Source organism: Ambystoma mexicanum, chromosome 7q (genome assembly GCF_040938575.1).
Source record: "Ambystoma mexicanum isolate Mex_15411 chromosome 7q, UKY_AmexF1_1, whole genome shotgun sequence".
NCBI classification, from domain to species: Eukaryota; Metazoa; Chordata; class Amphibia; order Caudata; family Ambystomatidae; genus Ambystoma; species Ambystoma mexicanum.
The window spans coordinates 183988698-184004362 of record NC_090941.1 but is presented as its reverse complement, the minus strand read 5'-3'; the positions used below and the strand labels follow the sequence as shown (position 1 = coordinate 184004362).

General features: G+C 49.6%; 1 non-coding gene across 1 annotated transcript; it reads left to right on the top strand.

Annotated features, from left to right (window-relative positions):
* The first annotated feature begins 663 nt into the window (after window positions 1-663).
* Window positions 664-817, top strand: LOC138529135 (5.8S ribosomal RNA). The gene has a single exon (XR_011284481.1). It is a non-coding gene; the product is annotated as a 5.8S ribosomal RNA (ribosomal RNA).
* The last annotated feature ends 14848 nt before the right edge of the window (window positions 818-15665 follow it).

The window sequence follows — 15665 nt, the reverse complement described above, 5'->3', positions numbered from 1 at the left end:
TGGGGCACCAAAGTGGGAAGGGAAGTCCTGAGTGGGAGAATCCAGCAGCCGATGGAAACCTGGCTGTTCTCAAAGGATGCCTCCCCAGGTGGACAGGAGCCTACCACGCTGGCCGGGCTTTGATCCGGGGTGCAGCCAGACCTACTCGATGGGCCGGTGCCGAGGTTCCAGCTGGCTACAACCGTGGGTGAGCGATGGCCATGCTCACTAGCGCAGTAGGTGACATTCCCAGGTTACCAGGTACCTGGAGCTTCACCCAGTGCAGCTGTCCTGGGGTTGGACGAGCCTAGCGGTCCCATCCGACCCCCGCGCTGCCTGCCTACAGCCCTCCTCTCCCGCACCTCAAAAGGGGGGTGGGAGGACATGGATGTGAAAGGATGGGTGGATTGCTCTGGTGGGCAGGCGTCAGAGCTGCCTGCTACCGTCAGCGTGGGAAGCCCCTGTTGCGCTGCTGCATAAAGACAGTGGGTGGGCATCCCAGGCTTAGCACCTGGAACCTGTTTGTTTGAAAACTACAATGGTCTTGGCTGACTCCCAAGTGGGGAAGCTATATGGGGCACCGGCCATCTCACTGCGTATGTGGGTGGGACAGGTGGTGCTGTCTCCCCCAGCCCTGCAGCACCTGCAGGTTTGGGCCTATATCTGGAAAACAAAGTTGCCTGTGACTCCTGGTGGTGGATTACTCGGCTCATGCGTTGATGAAGAATGCAGGTAGCTGTGAGATTCAGTGTGAATTGCAGCACACATTGATCATGAACACTTCGAATGCATCATGCAGCCCTGGTTTTCTCCTAGGGTTCCGCCTGTATGAGGGTCGCTTGAATGTCAATTTCCCTGGGACCTTCCCCAGATGCACGGCTGCAGCAGTTGTAGGGACCCTGTTACCTTCGTCCACCTAAGGTCAGACCTGATCAGCACCTTTTCAGGATGCCTCGACCTGCCATGCAAGCTTGTTGCCAGAGCGTACTGGCCTCGCTGTTTCCCCACCCCATTGGGATTGGGAGTGCCAGGCGCCTGCTGTGCCTGGTGTTGGTAGTGGTGGCGGTGCCCTCAAACCTGATTCACCTTCCCCTACCCCAGGGAAGCTGATCATGCCACGTGAGACTGTATGTGATGTCCCATGGCTGACTGCTCAGGACAGGCCTGGAGTGCAGCCCTTGAAACTATGTCCAATGGGCTACCGCTCCCTATGTGTGCTTCGGCACAGATTGGCACAATGCACACACAGCTGTGGCAGAGGCGTGTGGCTGGGTAAACACCCTCAAAATGCTCTGGCCCTAATGCTGGCTGCCTAAGCTTCGCCCCCCCCGACTATGACCTCAGATCAGAGCTTGGTGGCCCCCTTGAATTTAAGCCCAGTACTAAGCAGAGGAAAAGAGACTTACCAGAATTCCATCTGAAATGGCAAGTGACGAGGGAAGAGTTCAGTGCTGAATCCCCATCCAGTCGCATGTTGAGTCCCCGGCACACCTGCACACTGGGATCAGGTCATTTCAGAGTTGGTTTGCTTGAGTATGCAGGTCAAAGCAGATGGCAAACTCCATCCAAGGCTAAATATGGACACAAGCCCAATAGCCAACAAGTACCATCAGGGAAATTTGAAACAAACTCTGAAGAGAGAGTTCAAGAGGACATGAAACCATTGAGAGGGAAATGAGTGGGGTCTGTGTAGTTGGTATTACCCAAATTGTTTGTTTACAATTGTTCGAATGAACAATTGACCGAATTTAAAGGGTCACAATTGACCTTTTCACAATTGACCATATATATATATATATATATGTATATATATATATATATATATATATATATATATATATATATATATATATATATATATATATATCTGTTTGGTAATATATATTTATATATATATATAGGGGTTTTGGGGGGTTTGGCGTTAGGTGGGGGGTTGTGGGGGGTTTCCCCCCACATATATGTTACAATTGACCTTCACAATTCAGTCAATTGTGAAAAGGTCAATTGTAATTCGAGCAATTGTCAAACAATTTGTAAACAATTTGTATACATCCGTGTAGTTAGCTTGGAGGATTCAACATGGGAGGGAGGTTGGCCGCCCAGAAGGGCATATCCCCTCATGGGAGCGCCCCCATGGCCCACATGGCCAGCAGGGTGCATTACCTCCCTGGCAGTGCATTGTAACTTGCTCTGGGTCGGCTGGGAAGGCCTTGGGGGGCAGGCAGTTCTTCGATCTGGTGGAGAGTGTCACAGCCCCCTGGCAGCAGTTTCACCAAGTCCGCAAACTGAGGGAGATTGACTGCTGCCACACTCTCCTACACAAGCCATCCTGGGCCCTCTCGGGGAGTTGCCGGGTCAGCGATGGTGGATGGGGCGACTGTCAAAGGGGGTGGACTGTCCTCAGTGCACCCCGACTGCGTTGTGCTGCAGGGTGGGGAGGTCACAAAGGACATCAATGGTCCGTGGGGATGTCAGTTACCCACCCGACCTGTCTTCAAACACAGGCCAACTAATCAAACACGTGTGTGAGTCACAGGCCTGTACCAAACCCTGTGGTGCAATGAAGGTGAGGGCTGGCGCACACCGGCTGAGGTGGTATCCTATTGTGGCATCATGGTGGGTGCACCACCGGACCCTCTACCCTGCTCTGTTGGAGAAGTTGTTGGAGCATGTGTGATAGGATCCGATAGATGGGGAACTATGCCTGGAGAGGGTGAAGCAAGAGGAAACTCTTGTGGCGGTCTGTAGAGTTCTTGATGTTGAAATCGGTCATCCAACCTAGATATCGTGAAAAAGACAAATCGTACCATCTAGTAGCTGGTTCCCTATGAAGCTACCCTCAGGATAGCTGGTGCTTGCAAACACCACTCTGGTACAGCAAACGATCAGACGTCATGTGGTGAAAGTATCTCAACCTATTCTCAAACTTAAAAAGGACAAGAAGCCCAGCTCACTGGTGTGGAACCGGGCGTCGAATGAAAGTGACCAGTGAGCCACTTTCGGGAGGCAGAACTGGCATTGTTGGATGAAGTAAATGCTGTGTTAAGATGACTGATGCCAACACTTATCAGAACCCAGAAAAGGTGTTTATTGATACAAACAGGAGGACAGTAGCCATGGAAGTCTGAATCCGCTAAGGGGTGCGTAACAACTCACCTGCATAAACAACTAGTCCTGAAATGGATGGTGCTGGAGCGTCAGGCCCAAGCCAGGCCACTGCGGTTGCTGAGAGCCGCGGGGTGATCCCCGATGAGTAGGAGGGCACTGTGTTGCACATGGATGACTGGGGCAAAGGCCCGAGCGGAGCCGCTGCAGGTACAGATCTTGGTGGTAGTAGAAAAATACAAAAGATAACTGAAGGCTGAAATGGAGAAGGGTTACATGTGAACAGCAGTTGAACATGGGTAAGTCAGTCCCAAGAGATGGGAGAGCACCGTTCAGAAGAGATATGCAATGGCCTCTGTTGCACTCAGCTCATTGAAAGGGAGTTAGGTTTAGATCCCAAACCAGGTGTGGCAGAGACGGGCGCCCTTGTGGCATCCAGTGCGGGAATGCAAGTGATCCCAGAGAATCTGCCGGGAGACCCAGCTCTCTCAGGAGGATCAAGCACAAAGTTGTTGAGGAGAGAGCCCCGGACAGCCAGGGATGCCGCAAGGTAGAATATAGCTGTCAAGACAACCTGTTCCATGCAGGACTTCTCAACCCAGTCATGTTTCTTTTGATTTCCCACACTGCATGCCTATGCAAGGGGACAAAGAGATTTCATGAGACCTGCTTGTACCCCTGATCACCTGGCCGAGCCCCAGTAGCACTTCCATGCAACATCTACTGGACCGTGGCTCCCACCTGGCCCTTCAGCTGCTGGGCTTGCTTAGCCTTTCTCTCAGCAGCCAGGCTTGTTGTTCCCCACCTGCTGTCCGAAGCTAGTCCAAGCATGGAGGAGTCTGTCCAGCTCCCATGACACACGTCTGTTTCACCAGGAGACACTGCACACCTACTATCATGGAACATGGCTGAAGACAAATGTAGGAGACAGCTGTGCCAGGTGCGACTCAGGCTATGTGATCCAACCGCTGTGGCCATATGGCAAGTTGGGACCATTCAAAGGACCAGATGGCCCGAGGCAGTTTCTCACAACCACATGGCCGTGCAGCCATGACGGTGTGCCTGCCTTAAGGTCACCATCCAGGGTCTGGGGCTTAAGCTGCCATCTTCAATCAAGGCCCACCCTTTCTTCCGTGACTCCCATGAGTTGGATCCTTCCACTCTGAATCTGGCTGGGCCAAGGCCATCTGGTCTGCTAGGCTTACTGGAAAGGGAGAAGAGCACACACCGCCTTGCCCATACCTCTGCTATGCACACAGTGGTGCATCAAAGGGAGGAAGGATAGAGATCCTTGTGGCACCAGCAACGCTGCAGCGCCATTGATGCCTCAGAGGATGACTACAAACAGATTTCAGTGAGGTAGCTGCTTTGCTACTTATGAACCCCTGACCCATTCAACACCTCCTGAACAGAATATATTAGAGATGCTGGTGGCATGCACATTGAAATGGGATCACACTTCAGCTGGTGTACGCTGCCCCTCATCTCCATAGTACCAGAGTCTTTGGTTTGGCTCTTCAACTTGTACACATTGGTCTGTGTCACAAGATGAGTTGGCTGGGTAGCCAGCATCATCTCAGACCCCTAACACCCATTGTGGGCCTCCCCACCTGGCGGTGCAACATGGCCAAGGTACAATGAGGACAGTCCACTCCTGTTGGCAGTCGCATTGGTGATCACTGAGAGACACTGGGATCATTGCCAGAGGAGGGTGCCCTTGTGGTCATTCTCCCTCATCCATGTAGACATGTTGAAACTGGAGCCAGGGGTCAGTAGCACTCTTCACCAGAGTGGATAGCCACCTGCCCCACAAAGCTCGCTCAGCCGACCTGGATCCACTCACGGTGCAACCCAACTGAGTTAATGCACCCCTGTCAGCCGGACGAGTCTCGGTGTTGGTACTGCAAGGGGATCCACAATTTTGGGTGACCAACTGCCCACTGTGTGAAATCCATTCCTGTTTCCCTCTCAATAGAATCATGCCCTCTTTAAATCGCTCATCAAAGTAAATTTCATCTTTCACTTATGGTACTTTTTGGCTATTGGTCTCGCCAACATGCTTATCCCTGGGTGGAGTCAACCACCCGCTTTGAGTTGCATTTCCAAGTACCCGACTCAGAGAAGCCCTGATCCCACCGTGCTTTTGGACACAACCAGCCTAACACCGTCTGTGTGGTGTGCCCTGAACAGAATAACTTGGGCCCCCTGATTGTTGCTGGTGAGTCGGTCTTCTGTGCGCACCATTTCCTGCACCCGCCACTGAACATAAATGCAGTGCTGGGCTCTTCCCTCTATGTGTGCTGTTACTAGGGGAATTCTGGTTATTCACTTCCCCTCCGCTTAGTGAAATGGTGACATTCAGCGGTTCACCACATCCGATCTGAGGTCATACTGGGGGAGCCGAAACTTGGGTGGCTGGGCTTGGGCCCAGGGCTGCTGGGGTGTTAGTCATTGTCAAATGTGCAGTGTCCAATCTGCAACAAACACCACCTGGGAGTGATTGCCTGATAAATGAGGTTGTGAGGCTTGCGCTCCATGCCCGTCCCATACTGGCAGCTTTAGAACACAACAGACAGCCACGGGTAGCACAGACCGCTGTCCTGGGGTAGTGGAATGTGTGTTGGGGTGTTCAGTGCACCACCACCACCACCAGGTGCATGATGTGGGCCTCCCTCACCTGATCCCATGAGGTGTAAAATGGGGAGCTCTGGAGGCCCTGGAAACAGGTAACTTTGCCAGGTCTATGGATCCAGTGACAGTGCTAATCGGGGTCTGACCTTAGGGGGACTAAGGAAATGGGGACCCTGTGACAGTCCCAGTTGCATCCTGGGGGAGCTTGAGCCAATTGATGTTTATGTGACCCTCAGACAGGCGTAGCCTCAGGAGGTTCCAAGAGCTACAAGGTAAGATGAAAATAAAGATAATCAATGTGTCTGACAAATCACACAAATGAATTGCAGCTAGCTATGTTCATCATTGACGTGTGACCTGAGTGATTCACCGACAAGAGTCACAGACAACTTTAATTCATCCATATGTCAGCCTGAACCTGCTGGTGCAGGAGAGGTTGGGGGAGGCAGCGTCTTCCATCCTGCCAGCATGGCAAGATGGATCCCATGCCATTTTCAGCATCTCCACTTGGAAGTCCAACAAGACCAACGTGGAACAAAACAAACAGGTCCCTGGTGCACAACCCTTCAAGTCTGCTGCTGTCCTCTGTGGTAGCATTATGGGCCTTCAAATGGTGACAGTGGCTGGGGCTGGGACATGTATATGCATGCCTCGTGCTATGCCACCAGTTCGATAACAACATCCAAGAGCAGCACATATAACATACAGTTGTGGAGCAATAATCACCATGGCTGCTGCTACCAGACTTGCCCTTCAATGATTCCTCTTCAAAGGATGTAAAGTGTACACATTAAAATCACAAGACCTCGAAAGAGTCCTGTGACATTGATTCAAGTCAGTACATCCACAAATTGGTAGTGGGCAATTTGCATGCCTGCTGCCTTGCTTGGATGCACTAGCTGTTTGCCAGGTTCACTCAATGGTTTTGAAACATTATTTTCCCTTACCTGTAATCACCTTTGTATGTGTGCCATTACGGGGAGGTGTGAACTGACCAAGTGTAGCTACGATCACTGAAGCGGCCATGATATGCCATATTGGTCTAGGTCTGATTAATGCATGCATTCCTGGAGGTCATCATTTGCTTGCATGTATTAGCTGTACATTCACCAAGAAAATCAAATTAACAGATGCAGCCATCAATGGGTACATCCCTAATTCAATGATCCTTATGCACTGCCACTGTACTGGCAATGTGTACAAACACGTGTATGACCCAATCTTAGAGACAAACATATGTCACTGGTAGGATCTATATAGTAGCTGTACCTGCTGGAGGGTTGCTGCAGGGGAGCATTCCACCTGCCTTGGGCTGATCTTCACGCCCTCTGGGCCATCTGTGAGACAAAAGCAACAGAGTTTGCACCCACCCAACACGTGGGGGGTGGGCAGGTCAACCACACAGGCACCGTCAGGCCAGCCTGCACCAGGCGTAGTGGTGGAAGGGGAGAGGCTGGGCTCAGGCACAACTGAAATCGGGGGGTACACACCATGTGCAACCATCGGTGTGGTGACAGGGGGGTTGGCTCCCCACAGAATGATCGTTCTGAACCACTGCACATACATGCTTGGTGGCGTAGGGTGAACAGCATGGCAGAGAGGGCCCGCACTTGGGTTAACACCACCCAACCCCATCCGCTCTGATCTGGCCACCATTGAGCATCCAGGATGCTCAGCCTCTGCTATGCTTGGACGGGGAGCCACCCATCTAAAGGAGCCCACCCAAGGGGCATAACCTTCACACAGTCCCAAGGCAGGTGGAAGCCAATTGCTTGAAACTGCAGTGTGTGGATGAGCGAGGAACACCAAAATGGGGAAGGATGTGTGGGTGAACCAGGACAAAGCCACAGTTTAGGACCAGGGATTAACCATCCCGATGAGGGTGTGTTGTATGTGCAGATGGACTGGGTCTCCCCTCTGGCAACAACAGGCAGGTTACATCAAAGCATACGTGCAACAAATACACCAAATTCAGAACTCAGGAACAGAGACATTACTGGTAGTGAAGTATACTCATTGCCACCAGAGTAAGTTAGGCACTCTGGACACAGGTTTTGTAAAATTATTATTATTATTATTATTATTATTATTATTATTATTATTATTATTATTATTATTATTATTATTGTATTTATTGAACGCTGACCTAGTTTCGAGAAACAATGGAGCAATTTACAGAGATATACACCAATACAGATACATAACGGTGCGCTTTACAGAAGTGAACATTACAGATGCGTAACAGAACGCTTTTCAGTGGTAACAACAGAACAGATGTACAGCGGGGGTAGGATACAGAAGGGGACAGAGGAGGGCTACAGCTGTACGGGGTGGCGGGAGGAGAGGGGCAGGCGGCATCTCGTGAGTCAGGTGGCATGAGGGGCGATGTCAGTGTTGCAGGAAGTCAGGGTCCTTCTTATGGAGAACACAGTAGGTGATGCACATGGCCTTTAAGGTGGCATGTTAGCCAATGGATAGCCACTGGAGCACCCGAAAGGCAGGAGTAATGTGAACACAGTGAGAAAGGGCAAGAAGGAGCCTAGCTGCGGTGCTTTGATATGTCAGAGCTCCCTGATGTGATAGGCAGGTGCACACAAATAAAGGGAATTGGCATAGTCTAGATGGGAGAGGGTGATTGCCAACAGTGCCATGACTAAGTGAGTTAATGAGGGGCAGTGGAAGAACCACCTAAGTATACTGAGGTGAACATAGCAGGTTGTACACAAAGCATTCATGTGGTGAGAGAGTGTTCTGTCAGAACCCATGGTGCATCCCAGGTTCTTTACTGAGCTGAATGCCATGGACAGGTTGCCCAGGATGTGTTGGGGATGGGTTGCCTTATTACTGCAGATCAGGATCACAGTTTACCTGGATTGAGGTGGAGGTGGTCAGCTGTCATGCAGTGGTCTATTTCTTTGACAGGGCAAGGTCAGGATGTGGAGAAGCTGGGGTCTTGGGGATCTTGAGGATGATATGGGTGTCATCTGAATAGATGTAGCAGGTCAGGTCATGGGAGCAGATACAGGCAGGAAGGGGGATCAGGTAGAGGTTGAAGAGTAGGGGGATAGTAATCCCCCTCTGGGACCTCATTGGGGACAGAGCAGGGTGAGAGGAGAAGGGTGGTAGGACAGTGATTTGTGAATGGTCAGCAAGGTAAGAGGTTAACCATCTTAATGCAGAGTCCCTGATGCCATATAGTGGAGTGTGTCAGTGAGAATGCCGTGGTAGATATTGTCACAGGCTTCCAATAAATCAAGCAGGATAAGTGCAGCACAGTCTTCTGAGTCTGTGGTACTTTGCGGATGTGCATCCAGTAACTCAAAACACATGCATATCTGTTCAAGGAGACATGCACACACACAGACATGTAGGACAAATCACAACTTCAACGACAGTGACCATCACCCAAACATGAACAAATCACAACATCCATGCAAAACCTACATATGCCACTGCATGCCACTATTGGGGTGCACATGTCACCAGCCATGATCATGATTGACAGTGTACAACCGTACCTGCTGGTAGAGCTGTTCTGCTGTGATTCCCTTACCACCTCCACCTAACACTGTGCCCCCGTATTGGGGCATGGAGGGCCAGTGTCCAGCAGAGGGTATGGGGACTAGTGTGGACAAAGGGTGCTGGGTGGACCACTGAGGGAGTGCTGGTACTGGATGAGGCAAGATACTTGTAACAACATAGGACATTGGGTTGGACCAGCTAAATGAGTCATTTGTGCAGACTGCACATATGAAAATCAAAGAAGATTGCAATCTGCACCTGTATGTGGGAGGCAGTAGCAGTCCACAAAACCATGGCAGTTGAATCCACTGCGCATGGCCGCATGTCCAGTCCTCCAATTCAAATAGATCCTGAGAGGGCACTGGCCCATTACTTGAGGTAACCCAAAAAAATAAGGAAAAAAGTCCATCAACGATGGGGTAAAAATGAAATAGTTCACTCTGGACGGAGACAGCACAAAATGATAAAGGTCCATCTTGGACAGAGTCAACATTAAAAAACAAATGTACACCCTGGAGGATGGGGGGGTGTCCTAATAAGTGAACAAAACGGAAACAAAAAACAATCATACCCCCTCCATGGCCTCATGGACATCAGGGCACAGGTAGGAGAGGTATTGTGCGCCAACTGGGACTGCCATACTGTTGTGGTTCTTCAGGTGGTGGTGCACTCTGTCCACGCAGTGCCAAAGCCTGATCTTCATTGGCTACGGCCACTCGGGATACATATGCATGCAGGAGGGCCCCAATGGGGACAAGGTCCTGATAATGTTTGTCACGAGTGGCCACAGAGTTGGCATGTGCGCTCACTCGTGACACATCCAACTGCAGGGAGAGCGTCTGCCTCAAGATGACCATCTCTTGGAGGGGGAGTGACTATGTGGCCAACAGCTTGTCATGCAGAGAATCCCTCAAGGTCTCTGTCTCATGGTGATGGGATGTTCTCAAGACCAACTTCTCTAGCTGCATGCTTCTTTTCTGGACGACTGAATCTCTATGTTGGGATTCAAGCAGAGATGCCATATAAGCCTGCTGGCTTTTGATGTGGGGCTTCATGCCCAGTCTGTTGGAAATCCTTGTGGATTGCATCTCTGCATGCAGCGTCCTCGTCAAGTTGTCCATCACTCGCTGCTGATGGCCCCGACAGGCCAGATGATGTGCATCCTATGCAGCTGATAAGGAGATTTTGTTCTCAGCCAGGAGATGGGGTTCTCTGACAATCTTCTGCAGGACCTTGCCATATTCGGTGGTTGCATGCATCATCTCCTGCTCCCACTCTGCCTCTCCCACATGCACATATTCATCATGTGTGTGGGGCTGACAAAGGCTGGATGATGGGATTCAGGCCGGTCACAGTGGTACCCCTGTCATTGGCTGCAGGCCTGCAATCCTCTGTAGGACACCAGCCCCTGCTGCTGATTCCAACATGGGTGAAGGCGGTCTTGCAGCTGTAACCACAGTTGACGATGAGCTTCCCACTGACCGGAGCGATGTCTCCTGGCTCGCCTCAGCAGCCCCACATGGACTGTACATTGGGGCACCCTTCATGTTCCTCAGTGAGACCTCCACATATGATTCAGCAACCTCATCTGAAGAGTCAGAAGAAGAGTATGCAGTCCTACTGAGGACTGCCTGCAGCACGTGGGGATTCTCATGGGCATGACACCATAGCGTGCACTGGTGGTCCATTGTGCCTCACCCTCCTCTTCCTCCTCCACCTCCCCATCTGCTAAGTACAACACCTGCACATAGACAGACAACAACATTCAGAGGTATAAGTACCAGGCAGAACATGAATATGTGCATTGCTATGTATACAAACACAAAATGGCCAGCCACACATACTTCACATATACACTGTGACCTGTATGTCAGATGAATGGCATCCGATGACCTTTGCAATCACGCCAAGGCATATTAGTCCATGCACCATGGCATGGTTTGTAGGATCAGGAGAACATATATACACACAGACATTATTGAGAATTATTCCCATCAGTGGATGGATGGAAGTCTGCGCATCATTAGTGACATTGTTGCTCATCCATGTCCACTGGCAGCCAGGGAATGGATGACTCTAACCTCATGCACGCACTGCTATGATTCTCTGAGTCTTGATTAGCATTCACAATGAACTATACACATTCATGGCATTGTGAATGTGTCCAATTAGATGTGCCTTGCATGTCATTGCCACACATAGGTGTATTATCACAGTAGTGAAACCTGGTAGACATTGATGTGTACTGTGAGACCAACAGAAACCATGCACAGAAACCCCACAATCACCTCCTTGAATGCAGATCATATGATGCAAGTATAGATGGTAGCATTCATGCAGGGGCCATGGATGGCTGCCAACTCCAGCCAACTCTACAGCAATACATATATGAGCATGCCATGCAACATTTTGAGCACATATGAAATGGACACATGGCACTCACCAGATGTGTTAAAATAGGTGTCCCGGCCTCCCACACCAACAACCTGCTCACTGCTGATCAGTCCACTCTTTGAAAGGAGTGAGATCCTCCTCCTCTGGTGGACCCCCGACAGTGGGCTGGGCAGAGGCCAAGTTGCCACTGAGTTTCTCCTTTCTCCTTCCAATTAGTTCATCCATCCACTTGCAGACCTGTGCAGCAATTTGCATCTCTGCACCACAACTGTTAATGAGGTCTGTGACCTCCTGCAACATCCTCTTCCACTGAGCTGGAGTACGGGTATTGCCAGTAGAGGGATAGAGATTCACATGGTGTTCCTCTGCATACTCCATGAGGATTTCCAGCTCATCAATAGAGAAGCACTTCTTTCTCAGTGGCCCCTTCTTCTTCTCCTGTGCCTCATCATGGGGTTGTGCCTCTTCTTGCTCTGCAGGGTATCCCCTCATGGCCCTAGAGGATGTTGGTGGTGCCATGGCACCTGTAGGTCACCAACCATGTCCTTTACTGGTACTGGGGCACATGCGAGCTCACCACATACCTGTCCTCTCCCTCTTGGAGCCGTGCCACTCATGGTGCAGGCAAATGGAAGAGTACCCCCAAAAATACAGGCTATGTGATGGCCAACATAGATAAGTGGTCCTGTAATGCTCTATGACACCCCCCAATATAAATAAGGTACACAATACAAACAAGGCCACGCAGGCACTCCCCCAAAACATAAGGTACGCAATGCGTGAACAGTGTTAGCTTCTTGATTGTTTTCTTGATTGTTTGTGACTATATATGAAATTCTAATTGTGTTTAAAAACCCAATACTGCTGCTAGGTTTTATTCTTTTAATTGAGTTTTAAAATTTCTTTAAAAAAAATGTATTGCGTTCTTTCTAAATGTATAAATATACATTTTAGCTAGAACTAACCTCCTGCTTAGTGTCCTGCTCCCCTCATTACCCCAGTCGCCGTGCCATTCTGCACAAACTAGTGAGAGTTGCTCCTAGTGCTCAGCTCACATCCTGAACTATAAACCCCCTTCGGGATTGTAGTTCTGCTGTGCATATATGTCCATAAAAGGTGCTAGAGCACCGGCGCGAGAGGGACAAGCTGGTCTGTGGTGGTCCGTCAAGATCCTGTGTGCAAGCAGATCCCCTTATTGCACAGTTAGTCGAAATGAGTGTAACACATATTTTATCTTTAATTGAGGAAGCAAAAGCAAAGTCAGACCTTAGTGCCACGCAGTGGGATGAAACAGCCCATCATGCTCGCACCCATTCAGCTACCATTCTTGAGCACCATCTCAAGGCGGAAACAGCCTCATTGGTGCAACACGCTAGTAGGAAGGATACACCTGCGTAGGGAGGTCAAAATGGTGCTTGCTAAACCTATAATTGAGGAGAGACATAGCATGCACCCCACAGTTGATCAAGTTGGGGTGGATAAGGACAACGTTATGTTATATGCATTTGTACAGCGCACTTATGCCCAAGTGCATCATGGCGCTAGTGTAGCAAAGAGGGACAGCGACACCCAAGGAGCCAAAAGCCTAGAACAATAGTGTTTTCAAAGAATGGCGGAACACAGAATGGTCCTTCATGACTCTCAGGGCCAAAGGAAGGTCGTTCCATGCCTTTGCAGCCATCACTGAAAAGGCCCAGCCACCTATGCGAGCTAATCTGGTATGAGGAACAGATAGCAGAAGGGCAGCCTGGGAGCGCAGGGGGTGAGCTGGCATATACCGTATGAATTTTTCATGGATATATTCTGCCCCAAGCTGACAGAAAGCTTGGTGCACCATACACATAGATTTGAAGAGAATTCTCTTCTCTGGGAAGCCAGTGAAGTTGTCTCAGGAGTGGATACATATGTGATCGAAAAGGTGGATGCAGCAGCGCTCTGGCAGCAGCGTTTTGAAGCAGCTGGAGCTGTTTAATAGGATACCAGGGTAACGTCCCACAAAAAGATAATTTGATTATGGATGCAAACTGCATTATCTATGCGACAACACAGAATAATGCACACGAAGGGAGGGAGGTAAGTGGGGACGCAAATAATCAGCCTATGACATATATGGGCAAGACCAACCCAATAACAACTAACAGGCCAACTATGGGCCTGAAAATGTTGTTGCTTAACACTAGGTCCTTACTCAAACACGCCTTAGATACCGCCTTACCACATATACAGTATTACATGACATATGTGCCCTAACAGAGACATGAGTCATGCGGTGGCCGCCACTCACTTGCTCTTGCTACTCCCTATGGTTACGATATCCATCACCACAATAGACTACATGGAAAAGGGTGGGAGGTTGCAATTATTTTCAAAGCCACCCTTGACATCTGGAGAATCAACACATCAGATCTCGATGGGTGTGAAATGCACCCATCCATAGAGCGGATGGGTGCACAGAGCGGATGGGTGCGTAGAGCGGATAGGTGCATAGAGCGGATGAGTGCCTAGAGCGGATGAGTGCCTAGAGCGGGGGAGGGGCGGATGAGTGCATGGAGCGGATGAGTGCGTGGAGCGGATGAGTGCGTGGAGCCGATGAGTGTGTGGAGCCGATGAGTGCATAGAGCGGATGAGAGTGCAAAATGAATGAGGAATGGAGCAGATAAGAGCATAGAACAGATAAGAGTGTGGTGCGGATGCTGGTTGTGGTGTGGATGTATGTGTGTGAGTGGATAATAGAATGGCTCGGATGCAGAGTGTTGTGCTAATTTAGGGTGTTGAACCGATATATGGCGTGACGGGGCTGACCAGATATAGGGTGTTGAGCGGATGTAGGGTGCAGTGGTATTGAGCCTTTGTAAGGTGCTGAACAGATGTAGATTATGGTGCAAGTGTGGAGTGGGTGTAGAGTGCAGAGCGGGTGTAGAGGGTGGAGCAGGGTAGATTGCGGAGCGGGTGTAGAGCGCGGAGCAGATATCGAGTGTCGAGCAAACGGGTGATATATGTGTGGGACAGAATGATTTGAGTGCATGGAATGTTTGAAAGAGCATGACAGTGAACCGTTTTTTTTTCAGTACTTGAAACGGTCGTAATGCATGGAACAGGCGGAGTACATGGAACGGATGGAGTACATGGTACTATTAGAATGGGCCATATCACATCTCCACGCTTATTCTCTTCTTTCACCACCACACAACTAGAACACAGCAATACTATCACACCATTCGGTATAGCTGTTCTCATACCAACACCGGCCTCATAATCCCCATCACCCTAATTAAACACTGCTGGTTATACACCCTACAGCCTAGGCGTTCTCCGCAGGCCTAACGCAGCCAGAACCGGTCTGGATAAAAACCTGCCAGAACGAACACATACTCTTGATCTCTCAATCACTACATCTACCGCTAGAAAGCAGCTATCACACGAATGCCACACCAGCTGCACACATATCCGGTGCTCACACGCACCGTTTGACTCTCTATTCTCTCCACTGAGTAGAACTTCGGTTCCCGAGGGCGTTCAACCTACCAGCACCTTGAGACCATACCAATGGTACATAAGGCGCTATATAAATGCAAAATAACATAACATAACACATTAAAATAATGCAGAATCCACATTTAACATGTTTCTTGCATATAGGCCTCCGTCACTTATGACAGAATGTGCAAACCAATTATGTAACTCCCTGCTTTTTTTTAAAAAAAAGCTAATACTAAACCACTGGTTCTAGGGGATTTCAATTACTGGTTGGGTAATAGAAGTCACAGACGGGCTAAGTCTGTTGAGGATACCTTAGGGGATCTAGGGTTTGAACAATGAGTGAAAACTCCAACCCATGGTAAGGGAAATATACTAGACTGAATAGCTGGTCACAATATGGCCGTGGTCAGTCAAGAGATTGCTCCTTGCCCAGATAATTTATTTATCCATTTTATGGTTGCATGTGAAAAGGTGGCCATAGATACGCGGAAGTACATAAAATCACTGTGGCTTTTAGAAATGTTAAGAATTTTACACCAAATGCCTTAAGCCCT